The sequence below is a fragment of the Rattus norvegicus genome, chromosome 17, assembly GCF_036323735.1.
Source record: "Rattus norvegicus strain BN/NHsdMcwi chromosome 17, GRCr8, whole genome shotgun sequence".
Classification (NCBI taxonomy): Eukaryota; Metazoa; Chordata; class Mammalia; order Rodentia; family Muridae; genus Rattus; species Rattus norvegicus.
Genome location: NC_086035.1, coordinates 51,196,652 through 51,212,328, shown reverse-complemented (window position 1 = coordinate 51,212,328; position 15,677 = coordinate 51,196,652). Strand labels below are relative to the sequence as shown.

General features: G+C 39.8%; 1 protein-coding gene across 4 annotated transcripts in view; it reads right to left on the bottom strand.

Annotated features, from left to right (window-relative positions):
• Pou6f2 (POU class 6 homeobox 2) overlaps positions 1 to 15,677 on the bottom strand; it is a 576,195-nt gene that overhangs the window by 404,388 nt on the left and 156,130 nt on the right. The window lies entirely within an intron of this gene.

Genomic DNA, 15,677 nt, shown 5'->3' with positions numbered 1-15,677 from the left:
CTGGCCTCAGTAGTTTGTAATGTCATGTTACTGCATGCAAATGGTTTAAGATATGTTCACAGTGTATATTTGACAAGCAGCAGGTTCCTGCTTGTCAATAGCTAAGGATAAAGCAGAGCGGGATGTTTCATGAGCTGGATGGACTTGTTTCAATTGTTCCCAGGAATTCATAACACTCATGTCAAGGAGATAACCTCACACACCACTGAGCAGGGAAGATGTTCTGAGCGTAGAAGGATGTCAGCATAGCATCATATGTAAACTCTAAAAGAAAGAGGTCAGAATCCTGGAACCATGTTCCGAATAAAACGACCTCATTTTCTTCCTGCTTCCTGCTTCTCACCCAACAGCACTCACCATAAGTAGAATGTCACGACTTTGGGTTAGTCTTAACCTGAACTCTGATTCTGTTCAGACCAATGACAAGTCATACTAACAGCGACATTTAATTCCTTCTTTGGTGGTGCAGTAGAGTCTGATAGGTACTATATTTATGGCACTGCTCCATGATGGTGCTGGGCACTGACTTCTGCTGAGCCTCTGCACACATGTGCTATTATAAAGATGCTGGGCTCATATACCAAAGCCCCATGAATGGTCGTGTCCGAAATCAAAAGCTTGTGATTTACACTTCTGATTCTTCTTGGAAGAGAACACAGTCCTAAATTAAAAGTGAGGAGACTAGAAATCAGAAAGTATTCAAATTAAGAAAGTGAGAAGAAAATTCCACAGACCAGCTGGTCACATACAAAAAGTTACAATTATCAACTATACTAAAGAGTTTGAATTTAGATGGTTGGATTTGATGGTTTCCCACTTCTTCTAAAATGGCTAACTAACTCAATTCTTATTGATTTGGAAAGAAGGACTTTATGCCCACCTCCACATCTTTCTATCTCTCTCCTTCGCTTTGCACTGGCTACCATAAGCAATGGCTGAACATTGCTTCCCACTGCTCAGGCAGAAGTCTGAAGACAAAGACAAAATATTGTTGGTAATTCATTAAAAACCATTGAGCTCCCTCCTGCATTAGTAAACTTCTGAAAATGGACTTAGGGCATTTAAATACCCATCCCACACTTAGGTTTCCAACAGGAAGGCTAGCCTTTTAAGACCGAGATGCCAATTGCTGAGGGTGACCTTAGGTCTAGGGTCTTTGCTTGTCTTACTCAATTGAGTAGCTCTTCTAAAGAGTGTCAACCTTAGTCAGTGTGGTAGTCAGAAAGAGTACTCACTGCCCAAAGCCAGGCACAGCAGTGATCCACCCCTAAAGTCCTCAGCCTCTGTGAGCCATTTCAGCACTCAGCTTATCAATTTACTTGCAAATGGCTCCCTGAAGTATTAACCCAGGTTAATTATTCGTCAAATATGATTATGCAATGGTAATGTAAAAAATCGGAAATGCAGGATGGAATTTTTCACTCCAGCGGTTTGGCAATTGTGGCAGCTGGTAGAGGTGCTGGAGTAATTACCAGGCCATTCCAGCTGGTGGATCAGCGCTCCGGTTCAGAAGGGGAAGGGGGAGAAAGGCAATAAAGGGCTGGAGGAGCAGGAGTAGGAGCCATGCCAATCGACGTGGGGAAATTTTCACAGCTGCTGGTGGTGATAAATGAGAAACGGTGGCCCTACTTCTAATCAATACATGTAAATGCTACTCATTACAGCCTTTATACACACTTCTCAATTAGCCTTTCCTCCCACTGGTAACAAGGAATGTCATGCTTTCTGGACTGTGAAAGTGCTTCAGCGCCGGGTTCACCTGCAGCAGAGACTGCTCGGCTCGCTTTGGGCAGCAGGTGGGAACTGAGCATGTATTCCTGCTCAGCATCAGCTGTGTCCCCAGTGGCCCCTCCGGTTGAACAGGGCTGTCTGAATGCCACTTGTTCACTGGGGGAGACTTGGGTCACATGAGCATCCTATATAGCATCCAAAAACTCACAAGCAATTTAGAACATTGTCCAGAAGAGTTCTAACCAAATATTTTCTTCCTGCTTAAAAATAACAAACATTTTTACGTTAATAACATCCTGTGATTACGTGACTTTTTTCATGTACACACATGGACTTGATTATTTGTAATAGGGATCTCCTGAATTGAGAGTGTAGCTTCATTAGCTTTGTGTAGGGAGGTAAGAAATGGAAAACTCTGAGCTCTCCTGAGTTTAGTTCAGCCTGTTGATTGTTCAGCAATGGCTCAGCTCCTTCTCTACCAAGGGGAATGGAGCTGGCTGGGTAGGTAACTTAACTATTACATCAAGAAACCACCACTCTCTGTCTGTCTGTCTGTGTCTGTGTCTGTGTCTGTCTCTCTCTTTGTCTCTCTCTCTGTCTCTCTCTGTCTCTCTCTGTCTCTCTCTCTCACACACACACACACACACACACACACACACACACACACATGTCTAGTCCCATAAGCACAGAATTCCTTCCCTCCCAGGTGGACGGAAGCGATTGAATTGATAGCCTCTGTTTATTTTGACTCATTTCATTTGAAATATAACTTTACCCTAGTTAAAGAAAATTCCATAGAAAATCTATCACACATACACACATACAAACACACACATACACACATACACATACACACATACACACACACACACATGCACACACACACATACACACACACACACGAACATACACCTACTTACAAAAAAAATCATGTTTTCACTTAAATGAGTGCTGTAGAAATACTTTTGAATAATTATAACAATGCCTTTGAAAGTTTGAATTGTTACATAATGAAAAACTGGTACCAGTATTTGTGTGACACAAGTAACATGTGAAGCTCCATATCATCAATTTTAGGCACATAGATTTGCATTGTTATTTTGTGACTAAATACTACTTTGATTGCCAAACAATCATTCAGGTTGAATACCTCAGAATATCCATTACTTTAGAACCAAATTATACAAGTCTACTGTGTTTTAAAGAGAAGGAATGAGTTTGCTATGGGAGCTTAGGGTTCAGAGGGGAATCAGCTTTACTTATAAAGTCTCCTTTAAAGAATAATTTATATTTTAAACAAATCTCAATTCCAGCTGTGTGAAAATCTGCTGTTTGTTATTTACAGAACACCACTGTGTTCTAAGGACCCCTTTACACCATGGAATGGAAAAAGGATGGGCGCAGTTTCTACTCTCATGGTTTCCTTGGGATCTTCTTGGTGTCTTTTTCAATGAGGGGGAAGAGAGAGAGAAAGAGAGAGAGAGAGAGAGAGAGAGAGAGAGAGAGAGAGAGAGAGAGAGAGAGAGAAACACTGAGAAATCATTATCAAATACAACTCAGCCAGGTTTTCCAACCATACAATGAAATGCCCCATCAGCAATATCCGGCCACTCACCTTTGAATCTTTTGCTCCTTTTTGAGTTACTTCGCACACCAAAGGGGCAAGCATTTCTTTTCAGATATGTTTATTTTCACTATGGCATTCCAAAAGCAATATCCACTCTTATCCTGATCCTGGATTTCTAATTGAATTTAGACAGTCTTTTACTAAACAAGGATGTGTAAAGACAGATTTGTTCAATTCAGAGTCCAATCTACTCATACAGAATTTCAGTTGAATTTCCTTTCAAAGGTAAATGTACTTCCTTCACTCCAAAGAAAACTTAAACCAGAGAGCAAGAATAACTTGTGATTCTAATAGGAGATAAGAAATGGCTTATATCTCGCTGCTAGGCTGCCTGAGAACGCATGGTGATCATAGATCTAAGCGTGTGGATAGCTTTGCTTTTCTTTGCTGTTTCCTAGCACGAGACATTCAGAATGAAAATGAAACACCACCAATTCCATCATGTGTACATGTGTCACTGATAATAATCAGAGTGTTGCATGAAGACAGACAGTGGACTAGAATTTTGTACACACATGGACCCTAAACATTCAGTCTGTATGTAAGAATGCTTCTCAATGCTTAACATTAAACTAAGATATACATATAGGGTAGCTCAATTATATAGAATATTTTAGGTTTCCTAACAAAGTGAATGTTCAGATTAGCTGTCTGGGCTCCACACCAAATGCAATTCCTGTCCAGGATTCAGCTCCCCATATCTAAGAGGTAGAACTGATCATGAGATAGCTGGTTAACATGGAGCAGGTAGGACAGGATTCATATATGCCATATTGCCTCGTGTTTTCCTTCTGGAGGAAGGGAATAAATCCACAAAAAGGAATATAGATTTATATAAATGATGTAAACTAATTCTTCTATGTAGAACATCCAGACACCCACCATACATTACAGCTCTGGGTCTTTCTAGCCTGAATGTAGTCAGTTCAAGCAAGAGTAATTAAGGTCGCGTTAATGGCATACAGGATTTAGGAAATTTATTTTCCTGTCTTGGGGATTCAGGGGATGCGCCCTGAAATTCTCCCCAGATGTATAACTTAGTCTCTCTGTCAGTCACAATTTTGTTGTCTCCATATAGATTAACTTGGCACAACACAACAGAGTGTACCCATCACTCTTTGAGTCTTTATGTTTTCAAGCCCCATGTCTGCTCTTTCTCCATTCCTCTCTTCCTCACTGGGGAAGTTTTCTAGTAATCACACTATACAGGTAAAAAGAAATGGGATGAGTTTCCCACGGAAGGATAGCTCCACCATGTGCCTTTCACTCTTGTATCCTGTCTCCATTTTATACTGTAGCTTCGAGGACATACCCCGAATCCTGCTTGAATGACTGAATGGACGATGCTTACTTAAGGGAAGATACTTTCAAGATTCTTTGTTTTTAGGATGAGCATTGGCTACATGACTCTAATTCCAGTACTTGGGAGGTGGAGGCCAGGGGATCAGGAGTTCAAGGTTATCCTTGCCCAGGTAGCTAGTTTGAGGTCAGCCTGAACTTACATAAAATTGTCTCGAAGAATAAAATAAAATAAAATAAGATATGAAAAATGTATATAGTAACCATCTTTTAGTAAAGAATCCAAACTTCAGATGAGTCTTTCTGCCTGTGCAGCGCTGCAAGGTCTCCTGCAGCAGCCCTCAGCTACTGTGGTCACTAGGCACTGCAAACAGACAGGTGTAATTGGGACATGCTATCCGTACAAGTGACCTGAAGACTCCAAATAATGTATAGGAACAAAAAGGAAAATAAATAAAATAACTCATAAAAATGTTTAAGGTTTTGGAGGCTGGAGAGATGTTGTTCCTCGCAGAGGACCTAGGTTTGATTCCCAGCTCCTTCAGTTTCTCACAGTTGTCTGTAACTCCAGGTACAGGGTATCTGATGCCAGCTCCTGATCTCACAGGAATGCATGTGGCACACAGAGTTAGATGCAGACAAAACACTCATGGGCTTAGAATAAAATAAATGAATCCCAAATATTTTAAAAGAAGTTTAAAATTTTAATCCCAGAAGTAATTTAGTTTTTATGTTGAAATAGTGTTTTATGTATAAGTATAAATAGCATATGAATTTAATCTATGCTATTTCTCTTTTACTGTTACAGTGTTGTGACTATGAATTTACTTTACCCCATTTCTTTTTACTTGTATTGTGTTATTAGTGGAAAGCTTAAAGCTGCTCACGTGCTTTGATTGGGCAGTGAATGGTGATGATTTGAAGCACATCTGGATCAGCAACTACCCTACTTAGCTTCAATATCAATACATACTGTGCAGATAAGCACATGCTATGACAATTATAAATATTTACATTACATTTACATCCATTTACTAAAGATTATACATTCATTTAATTCTGTCTTTCTTACGTGCAGCATTAGAGAATAATAGCCATTAGGCCAATAGCTCTGAATCCCCCCTAGGAGGAAAATGCAGACTATCACTGAACTGTTGATTAGAATGCGGTTAGGAAAATCTTGAGCCAGATCTGATCATTTTTGCTTCAGAGTCTACACCATGTATGGAAAAAGATCCATGAAGTTCAGTGCAGCTCACACTCTTAGACATAGGAAAGGAGATCACAATATATAGTTAACTAGGATAGGCTGAGGAGTGAGGGAGGCTTGCTCAGTGAGGGGGTACTCAGGGACAAACAGCACCAACAGCAGATTCCGAGCAATCCAAAGCAATATCTACCCACTTCCAGATTCATAGCTTAAATTTATTGGCACCTCCGGACAATTGGGCTGCCCTTGAAGGTTGCCTGTCCTCTACCTGGTGGCTTTTATTCAAGTCAAAGTTTGTGAATCCTCAGGGATTCAGGATGTGGCCCTGCTTTGCTTTTGCATATCCCAAACTCTTTTGACTGTGAGATGGTGTGCACAAATGTCCACGTTATTGAGACACCTTATACTTTAGCCTGTGAATTGTCATAATAATGAAGGCTCGTCTCCACATTCTGATAAAGATGTGTGTCTTTGCTGCCTCGTATAAGAGCTGATAATGAGCCACACTGGAATGGGAGCTGTCACTTTGCATTGAATCAGAGCAACCTGAACAATGTAAAGAAATTAAAGCTCCTGGTGGCAGAGGATACTATTTCAGTCATCAGCTGTAGGAGAGACAGGCACCATTCAGGAGGCTAGGACCAGAGATGATTTGGTCCTCAGGGGATTTCGTGCTAATGCTGCCTTATGCCCTACTTATTTTTAATATACACCAAGAACAAGTGAATTGTTTTGTTTTTGTTATTATTTAGGCCCAGATACTGTGGATGAAGAAGGATTAAAGCTAGAGTTGAGGGAGGAGAAACATCAGAAAGAAGAAAGACCTAATACATTAATCTAGCTACCAAGAGAAAGCAGTAACATATTTGTATGCAAAAGCATATTTGTGCCTTAATGTGAGAAAACTATAATGAATATAAAAATGTAATTTCTTTATCCCCTGTCTTCTTTTCTCTTCTCTCCATCCCTCCCTTCCTCCCTCTCTCTCAGGCCTGCTGAAAATGAATGAGACTAGCAAATCCAAGACTGATTCTTATTTCTTATTTCGGGCTCAGAAATATGAAAAAATGTAATATATTTTTTAACAGAAAGTCTCAGAATATATGCTTCAATCTTGGAGTTTCAAAAAAAGGCAGCGAATCAGGCAGAAGGACAGAAGGTTACAGATTAGTACTGGTCATTGCTCAAAGAGTATGGGTTATAAATAATAAAGGAGGAAAGGGTGAAGGACACTAAAATATAACTGGAACCCACAATGGAATAATCAAAGCAGAGAATCTAATTTCAGCTTTAAAATACCAGCCAGCATTGACTTCCTACCATGGGAATCTTCCTGCTAACACTGCTCCAGATAAATGCATGCCTCCTTCACCTAAATATGTTTTCAAGTTTCAAGGTATGTACAGGCTAGTGTGTGACTTCATACCTAACAGTGTGCTAGTTTTTTTCATTGGTAAAGAGAATAGTAATTTTTCTATCATCGACTAAGAAGCATGGGTAAGATTACTATGGGCATTTTGTTTCAAAACTCAGGAAACATAATTTTGTATAAGAACATAATACACAGACATGTTAGCAAACATCTACCATTAAAAGACACATATGTACTTGCATTATTTTGGCCCAGTTTTTTCAGATTATCTATAGGGGACACAGACTTCACATTGTGTCATACACAAACAGCACACACAATGTCAACGTAAGGACAAGTCTAGCCAAACAGAAAGTGTAAAGAGCCCAGGCCCTCTCTAATTGTCTCAAGCAAAGTATGGGCAAATTTAAGCTCAGAAGCGCATGCTGTTACAGAGCTAGGGACACGTGCAAGATAATCTTCTTCAGGATGTGTGAGTCACGTGGTGTGTGTGCCAATGCACATGGTTGTTCTGCCCATGCCAGTGGGTTCCAGATTTGTGGGTGTGACTGTTGCTTACCTCTAACCTGCTTCTATGAAATAGCACTCAATATGAGGCCTTGGGAGTGTAAGAGCCCCAGAAGAAAGAGACTATCTGAGGAATTAAATTCCGAAATATGTTTAAGGTGTCATGATTATCATCTTAGCAACAATAGCTATAATAAAAATAGCAAGAGTGTGCATTGTCTTGAAAGCTATTCTTGTTTATTTCAAAATACAGCTGACTGTTTCATAAGAGAGCAGTTGCTGAACTCTTTCCCATGGTACAATTTAACTTCAGAGAGACAAGTAGAAGTTTCATAGCAGGATGAATTTTATTTTGTCATAAAATAATTAGGAATTGAAGTAGTCACTTCTACTGCCTTTGTCCTCCAAAGTACTGAAAGAAAACCTTTCAGAGGTATTAACCCATCCATTTGTCCTGGCCTACCATATGTAGGCCTAGAGGAGAACACAGTCTCAACAAGGGTATTAAAGCCAAAGGGGGTGCAGACTGAAGAACTGTTGGTGCACACATGCATTTATATCCCCTCTATAGAAATATGTTTCAAAACTAGTTACTTAATTTTTCTTCCTGACATACGTGAGGCTGCTGAAATGTCAGTGTGTAGAGCTGTAAATAAAAGAATAAAAAATATGACAAAGGTCATGACGATCAAGGAAAGCTAAAATTACTTCTCCAGGAACTTGAGGCACCATTGCTCAGAGGCTAGTACGGTAAGAACAGAGAGGTGCTGAGACTAATCAAGAGGTAATAGAACAGCCCTGTTGTTTTTGAAATCTTGACTGCGCTGGAAAGAACAGAGGCTGAATCTCCACGGTCATTCTGGACACACACTGTTTGAGCAGACACTTGATTCTAAGTCTGAGAAGAGAAATATGCAACCTGGAACACATATCCAAAGGACTGGTAAAGTCATTGTTTTCTAAAGGATCCAGTCAAACAAGTGCTCTGTTTCTTACCACCCTTCTGTAACCATGGTGCTGTGATTAGCTAAGGTCTAGGCTTTATATTTCCATAGCTTTCTGGAGAAACAACCAACTTCCCTAAGGGTTAAGGAACATGTATTCATTCTACACATAGTAAAATGACTATGTGTGGACAAACCTAACAAATACGACTGCCCAACAAAAATTGACTTGAATGGCCAATATCATTCCTATCACTAAAGCACTGTTTGAGTGCCTGCTTTTCTTGTTTGCCATCGTGACAGCTAATTTGTGCATCAGCTTTAATCAGCTCAATAAACACAGGCCAACATGTATGTACAAGGAACAAATGTTCAGAGAAGTTAAGTGACTTGCGTAAATCATACAGGTCCAGCTGATGGAATGAGTATTTAAAGGGCATATTAGTTTGCTTTCAGCTGACCCATAATCATCAGGAAAGTTGAGATAAAAGCAGTCAACTGAGCACTATAGGAAGGAAATCTTCGTGCTTCCTAAGGCCCCTTCTTTCTTGAAATTGCCTATATCAGCAAGCTCTCTTTAAAGGTGGTTTTGTGTCGATGTTGGCTTCTGTGAGGTGACGACCTGTCGGTGCCAGAGTATACACTCTGTCCACTCAGGCACGCTGTTCTCCGCACTATGGACCTGTCCTCGTGTGTGCATCACACACACCCAGATCAATCACACAGCACAGAGTGGAGGGACATTCAGGCCTTGAAGGTTGCAGCACAGCTTCAAGAAGTGCTGAATATTTGTGGAAAATATGAAGATACCTTTCATAATACAGCTCTTTGTCAAAAGGTTTCAATGTTATATATTATACATGCTGACATTTCTTCACTCTTTAAGTCATAATAAAAATAAAGTATTGTTGAACGGTCAAAGTTCTAGCTAGGTGGAAGAACAGAATCTTGCAAACTGTCTAGAAAGTCTGTCATAGCAGCAAGACTGCTGCCTCAACTACATTACAGTATGGAAATGACTCAGATCCCTGCACACATGGGCAGCGACCACAAGCTAGCTGTTTATTACACATGCATATCTTCTTTAACCGATGTTTCCTCTTGGGTAGATAACACACTCCTGAGCCAAGATAGACCAGAGCAATGCAGGCTTTGCAAGAGAAAACAGTAAACACACCATGTGCTTATTCTGAGGTAATGACTAGGGAAGAACAGCAAGTATGCGCTTTGTGCTAAAACTATTGACAGATCTTTTCCAGCCTGATGGGAGAATCATTTGTAAACTGTTAGTTTTTAATGTACCACTTAGCAAAGAAAATCCTTGATGCCAGAAAATGGAAAGTAAAAGTCAACGTGGGAGTGGGTGTGGGACTTTGTTTTTGGTGTGTACTGGGGAAAGTGTGTTACTGTGGGTGGCTGGGAGACACATAACAGATGAGGTCATGGTGCATGAAGAACTGGCAGCTTACCATGATTGCAACTATGCAAGTTGCAATTGAGGTGCAAAGCTGGGCTAGGGCAAGCCTAGGTCATAATCTTAATAGACATCCTTTGACTTTAAACCTTTCTACTAACAGTGTTCCCCTCCCCTCCTTTCTTCTCTCCCTTCCTTCCCCTTTCCTCCTTTTCAGCAATATATAGCTAAAACAATGTTTTTACACAATGTCAGGTGCCCTTACATATTATACATGCTGACATTTCTTCACTGTTTAAGTCATAATAAAAAGAAAAGTATTGTCGAATGGTCAAAGTTCTAGCTAGGTGGCAGAACAGAATCTTGCAAACTTTCTAGAAAGTCTGTCACAGCACCAACACTGCTGGTTCAGACATTTCTCAAGTCCTTGCCATTTCACCATCTTGGCCCTCCTGTGAGGCCTTTTGGAAGCAAAAGTATAAAAGGATAGTGTCTTCACTAAGAAAGCAATGGAGAATAGTGTGGCATTAGTTTTCAAATTCAGGGATGCACTACTTTACTTACAGTATTCTGAAATGCTTAACTTTCTTCAAATAAAAAAACAAATGTTATTAACCCACAATACTGATTTTGAAAATCTAGGGAGAAATTAACACTTAAAAATGAAATAGAAAAGAAATGAATATAAATATTTTCAATGTTAAGATGGCCTTGCTGGGTGGTCAATGAATTATGGAGTTCAGGTTTTCTTTAAGGCTGTTTCTATTATGCAAGCATTGTGAAGAAGCAATGAATTTCATCACTCAACAATTAATATTCCAGATATATAATCTGTATAATATTGGTGTGTAATTTTCCTGAAGGGATAAGGTTAAGTGTAGTGATCTGTCCTGTTCCGGGTGTAACTATTTTAAGTATACAGGGCATTATGTGAAGATGCTTTGGGCTTGGTACAGTTGTGAATTTGTAAAGCAATGCCATGCTTAGGAGCTGATGAGTTCAGGTCAGTAGATGCCTGAGGCCATAACTGCCAGGCTGGAACCATCAAGTGTTGACTGTAGGTCTGTCTACCAGGAGGCATCTTACGATGCTGGGGTTTTATTCCATGTTATTTCAAATAGTATCAATCGGGAACCTGTCCTTTACCAGCAAGAGCTCCAGGGCACCACCCACTCCTGTCTCCTTTCTGAAATGCAAGCCCTCACTTGGGACATATTGCCTTATAATTGGCTTTAAAAATATGTTTTCTTTTAACTTGTAAAAACTGTGGCATGAACTAAATCATCACTATTGTATTTTATTACATAAATACATTTTAGGTCACTTTTTTACTTCTAAGTTAATTTACATTGTTTAGAAACAAGATAATAGCACACTGTCTTTAGACTCATGGGGAAATGGTGTATTTCCCTCTCTTTCCTTTTGGCTTAGTTCATTTGCAAGTCTATATTTCTGATGTTTGCATGGTTATCATGTGTGTCTTAAATTCAAAACAGTTACATGTGATAATTATTTTGAATTATTTTTAAACTTTTGTCATTAATGATTATCTGATCTATGTACAGATTTCCACAATGTGGTGGGTGGGTTCAATTTTTCTGAGTTCTCCAAACCGTAGTAAGGATTTACTTTCTTTACTTGGCTAAGTCAATTATTTTCTCATTTTCCCACCATTTGGTGACTCTGTTCAGTGTTATCCCTTCTGTTCTGTTTGTTTTTGTAGGTTTGTACTTTTTAGATTCTGGTATGGGTTTGTTCACTGGGTTTCAGGAGGAGTAGAGAAAAGAAAAGTGCCTGATCATCTGTTCTCTCTCTCTCTCACTTGAATGCCTGGGCCTCCTGGTTAAAATAGGAGCTCTCTTAAATTCACCATACAAAGGAAGTTTCCATTTCACAATATCATTTCAGAGAAACTGGGATGGATTTTGAGTTTATTTCTGAACTTTGCAACAGTGTGGTATACTGTTTGGAGTTCTGTTTCTAGTTTTATATTTTCTTTCCTTAACAGTTTCTTTGATGTGGAACTACTCATCAACATAATTAAGAAAATCTAAAGGTTTCTGTCCAGGGGAAGAAGACCATCAGGATAGATGACCGTGGACAGAAGAGAAAATGATGTCACAGAGAAGAGGAAGGGGAGTGGCAGAAGAGAGAAAGTTAACACCCAAGGATGCTACCCAACCACAGATTAGCCCCCAAGGTGAGGGCACTGGGGACAGAAACACCAGACTTCAACTCCTGCCTCACATTGCTGCAGTACTGTTCTAAACAGTGTCTTCACTTTCTCACCTGAACAACAGAGATGATAATAAGCTTTAAAGGACTGAAAAATGGAGAGTGCTTGACTACTTGTTGGAAATACATACTCAGTAAATGACAGTTAGTAATACAGGCACATGATGAAGTAACTCACTTCACAATTGTCCTCACAGCTGGCATGACTGTGTGAGGCTAAAGAAAAGTTAATATTTGGAGAAGAAAACCTGCCAAGTAAACTTTGCCTGGATCTGTGTGGCATAGCCACACACAGAGAATAAGCACTTGAAGTCCAACCTGATAGATAATTAAATGAATGTTTCCATAATCCAGGGATAAGTAGCTCCTCTTAGAGCCACATACCTATTGTAGGTAAGAAAAATGTGTTAAACCTTATTTCATCTTTCCCCATTGTTATAATTCTGCTAAAAACAGCAGTATCCAACCAGGCATGGTGAATGGGCCTGGAGCCCTCTTACATAAATGGAAGAAGTAGGAAGACTACAAGTTTCAAGTCATCCTGGACTGGATAATCTGTATAAAATAACAAATAAATTAATTAAAATAAAAGTAAATAAAAATTAAGTACAAAATACCAGTCCTTTATCATCAGCCTTGAGTTGATCAATTTCTGTGTCCCCACAGCACACGAGCCCAAGTCTGAGGTTCCTGTTTTCTTCTCAGGAGAGAAGTTTCTGCTGTCATTTCTAAGTTTCCTGAAACCAACACATATTTGGCAAATGCAATCTTTTACAGCTGTGAAGAAGTTCTTTGTGGAAGGCAATAAGCGGCAGCTGAGGATGCAGGGAACAGTGGTACGAAGGGGTATCGGACTAAAGACATCTCGTTTGGACTGACCAAAACATAAAGTGCAGAGAAGTGAGGTGGAAAGCTCTGTTGGCATGCTCATAAAGTGATCACTAAAAGTTTAGGGACAGCTAAAAGCATGGTGAGGGAAAAATAGTCTGCTGTGAAGATGAGCTTGTTAGCGTAAGTGCCAACACTCACAGGACTCACTGAGAGAGCAGAGGGACATTGCTAAGAGCCAAGCCAGGCTCTCTCTTTAGGGCCTTCACCTCCTCACAAAGACCAGCTATACCTCCTAGTTCTGCTTGGCCAATGAAGAGGAATAGCAGCCTCCAAGACCTCCTGCCTGTTAGGACGGACGTCTTCTGACTTTCACGGCCAGGAGCTTGCTTATTTATTGTATATGACTGCCAATCTGTATTCTAAGTATCTAAACCACAGCAATCTTCATTTATCTAAATCAAAGAACTATAGGCAAATAACGTAAACACACATAGATTCACCAGGCTGTGTTCCTGTATTCATGTGCACACTCATTGTGTTTGTGGACAGACTGACTTTATAGTTCAACTTTTTAACTTTTATGAAATGAATGACCTTTAGTTGGCCAAAGTGTATTTAATTCTTTAACTAATTTAGGACAAAAATATAATTTGAAATATGCAGATTCTAGTGTGCGTGTGTGTGTGTGTGTGTGTGTGTGTGTGTGTAAAAGGATAGTATGACAGGGCCAAAAGGGGGCTTAAGAGGTTCAGGGAGAGGGTGGTAGAGTGTGTGTGACAGTGAACTGACAACCACTGGGAGGTGAAAAACAGGCTTCAGGAAGGGAACGAGGAGAGATCAACAAAGCAAAGTGTGTATGAGAGAATAATGAAACATATTACTTTTACCCCAATTCTTCAAAAGCAAAATAAATAATAAAATTAAAACTAAGCTTCCTTTAAAATAAGAGTTAACCACCTTACTTTTACAGTGAAAATATTGTAATTCATCACCTTAACAGTACAACAACTGAAATGAAGTTCCTTGTCTTTAATCCCATCAAAAGTCAATTCCATCTTTCTTTCAATGAGAAAAAAAATCTCCATTTTTTTATTAACTTGTGGTGATGATTTCCATGTGAATGATATTGTTTTTCTGTTCTTTCCCCATATTTGACCTTATTTCTTTAAGAAATGTGGAATATTGCTTGGGGCTTTTCAAATGCAGGAGGCTAGAGGAAGAATAATCTCCACGTAAAGAGGTTTTAAGACTCACCTATCTATTGACCCATGAAGGGTAAACGCTAAATTCTTAGAGCCAAATATGCATTCTGGCCCTCCAGAAGAGATGAATGGGCTTGCCTCCTATTTAAATTATTGTAAGTGGGTAAGATTTTTACCATTCTGAAAGGCCGTAATCATGATCACTGTCATCATCACCTGACTGTTAACAGTGACAGAAATGACAAAGCAGCTTGTATTTACCCATAAACCTCCTCTGTAGGATTTATTTTATGTGTGCACTCTAGGCCCCTTTTCCACAATACTCCACGTCTATAGTCAACATATGCTTATTATGGCTTTCTCTTTTCTCTTCCTCTCTTCTCTCCATTTTTCTTTTCTCCTCCTCCTCTTCCTCTTCCTCTCTGTCTCTCTGTCTCTGTCTCTGTCTCTGTCTCTGTCTCTCTCGCTCTCTCTCCCTCTCTCTCGATCTTTCTTTTGTAAAATTTATAGCCTAGCACCTGATAGATTCCCCCCTTTTTTTTATTCCTCAACAAGGGTCAACTATGTTGCTCAGCCTGCCATATAACTCCTTATATAACCGAGGCTGGCCCAAAGTACATGATCTTCCTGTCTGTGCCTCTTGAGTGCTAAGATTACAATCATGTGCCACCATCCCTAGATAAGCCACTTTCTAAAATGCGTATCATCATGAATCTATATCTCCAAAGAGTACTTGGTTTGTTGGCTGTGGTACTACTGACAGGCATACCCATGAAGCTCACGTGTTTGAATCTAGTGTGTCTACCAATGAGTTCAAGGTCAGCTAAGCAAAACAGTGAGATATCCTTTCACTAAACAAAACCTAGAAGTGCCATGTCAGGAAAGTTAAGGCATTTCCGGGACTTTTCTTCTAGTAATGACAGTGTATGTTTGTGTGCTCTCTTTCTCTATCCATAGTTACCAGTACTCTTCACCAGTTGCAGCATAGCAGACTGGAAGTAAGTGTGTCTGGTAAGTCTGTATGATAAGCAACTTCACTTGGTTCACGCATTATTTGGGTCTAGGTTGGATTTTATGGAAATGAGTTACTTTCGTGGTTTACAGACACTAGAGATGAGCTATTTCTGAGGCTCAGTCCCTGAAGAGCCAATTTGCAGGAAAAGAAGTGAGTCTAGAGGAAGATGCAGTAGGGATGCATCCAGCCCTTCAGCTCTTCAAAGCCTCCATGAGTTTACCAAGTCAGCTGCTGGGTCTTTAGGAGCCTTACTCATGCCAGCATGCTTATGCCAGCTCATTTCTCCTGCA